Here is a 2,164-nt window from a genome sequence, read left to right as displayed (position 1 = left end):
TAATATGAGAAACTACTTTGGCAGTAACAATACACAATGTACTGACCATTGTTACTCTCCTAAAATCTTGTTTTGAGATTTTGTACCATTGTTTTTATTTCTTTTATTTTAAAATAAAAATAACTGATGTCAAAAAAAAGAAAATTTTAATATGGCAATTAACATTATTAAAGAGATAATATAATATAGTGACAAAATAAGAACAACATGCTATAAAAATAAAATAGATGGGCTGGGGAGATGACTCAGTGGAATAAGCACTTCTCTGGTAAGTGCAAGGGCCTGAGTTCAATCCCTGGTTCTGCCAAAAAAAATAAATAAATAAATATAGAGAGCAATAAAAAATAGAATAGTAGAATTTAAAAAATTAAAATCTAACAGAAAGTTTGATAAATATTAGGAACTCTAACACAAGTGCACAAAATCAAAATTTTAAAAATATAGAAAATACGGCATGAACAATTAGGAAATCAGAAGAAGCAGCCATAGGGGCCGGGGAGATGGCTCAGTGGAATAAGTGCTTCCCTGGCAAGCGCAAGGGTCTGAGTTCAATCCCCAGTTCCACAAAAAAAAAGAAAGAAAAAAGAAAAAAAAGAAGATGCAGCCAAAAAAATATTACCTCCAACTTTTGTGCATTTGGGAAACAGGGCAAAGAAATGAAAAAGGAAATTATCAAGGGAAAATGTGATAGTCTCCATCCTGAAAAGGTCCATAATAGGGAGGAAAAAAAATGGACACAAATTGTAAAACTTTTACAAAAACAAACATAAAGGGGCTTACGAGCTTCCAGAGGGCAACAGCAAGTAGACGACACACTGAGTAGGTATGAGAAAGGTGCTGCACTTCCCAGATGAGCTATCTCACTGGCCCATGACTTGAAAATTCTGATGGAAAATTATTTCCAACCAGAACACTATATCCAGGAAAGCATGAAGGTTGAGGGCAAAATAAAGACATTTTTAGGCATGGAAGTTCTTCCAAAAAGTTACTTGCTTTGTACTCTTTTGGAAAGCTGGCAAATGTGATCCAACAAATACAGCAGTACATAAAGGAGGTACGACATGGCCTTGCAGTGGTACGGTGTGGCTTGCCACACAGCTGTTCCTGAGCTCCAACACAGCATCCTCCTGCTTTGGCCTCCCAGAGTTCTGGGCCAACAAATGGGAGCCACACCACCAGGTTAATCTTGACTTCTAGCCAGTGACTTTTATGACATTTCATATGTTTTATACAAAAAGGAATAGAGAAAATGGTCAGGACTGTATAGAAAAAACAACAACTAGGTTTGTACACTTCACTACCCTTCTACCAGGGAGCAGAGGTCTTCCAAAGTCAGACCCAGCAGCTGAACTTCACTGATGGCCCTTTGCATACACAGCCAGGTCATCCTTGGTGCAGCCCAGCGGCAGCAGGAGCGGCTCTTCTTTTCGCTGGTGCATTTTCTGGGCATTCCCCTGGCACAGGAGCAGCTGGGGTCCCCTAGGAGCTCTGGTGAAACTGCAGTCGCAAAGCCAGTGGCAGAGAGGCAGCTAAACTGCCGGAAGGTGTGTTGTAGAACTGGACTGTAGCCAGATTGCATTGAGGCTAAGAATTTGCTTAACATGACTTAAGATCCCTAGTAGTCTTTGGAAATCAGAAATAACTGGCACCTGAGAAGTCTTAGAATTGAACCAAAGCCAATTCTTTCTCTTTCCTCTTTCTCTCAGTAATATTGATTTTTTAAAAAGCATCTTTGTAAAGCCAAATTTTCCAAATATTTCAGGTTTCTTTATTTTCTATTTATTTATTTTGGTGGAACCGGGGATTGAACTCAGGCCCTTGCGCTTGCCAGGAAAGCACTTATTCTACTGAGCCATCTCCCTGGTTCCATATTTCAGGTTTAGAACCAGAGTAAAAACTTGCTTCTATTTAGACAGCTCAGAAATTCCAACAAAATTAGTTTCTTTAATGATCTTGAAATTCATTGTGATGATTTATACCTTAACTTTTGAGTCATTTTATTTCCAATGATGAGAAAAGTAAGGTAAGAGAAAAAGTAGAATAATCAATCATCAAGTGCCAGGCATAGTGGTGCACATGGGAAGCTGAGGCAGGAGGATCACTGCAAGTTCAAGGCCAGTCTGGGCTACAAAGTGAGTTCAAAGCCAGCCTTAACTGCATAGTA

General features: G+C 39.0%; 1 pseudogene; it reads left to right on the top strand.

Moving 5' to 3' along the window:
- The first annotated feature begins 1,061 nt into the window (after positions 1–1,061).
- LOC101577099 overlaps positions 1,062–2,164 on the top strand; it is a 13,114-nt pseudogene continuing 12,011 nt past the window's right edge.

Source organism: Octodon degus, unplaced genomic scaffold (assembly GCF_000260255.1).
Source record: "Octodon degus isolate 3935 unplaced genomic scaffold, OctDeg1.0 scaffold00012, whole genome shotgun sequence".
NCBI lineage: Eukaryota > Metazoa > Chordata > Mammalia > Rodentia > Octodontidae > Octodon > Octodon degus.
The sequence above is the reverse complement of the archived record's forward strand: the minus strand, read 5'-3'. Positions and strand labels throughout refer to the sequence as shown.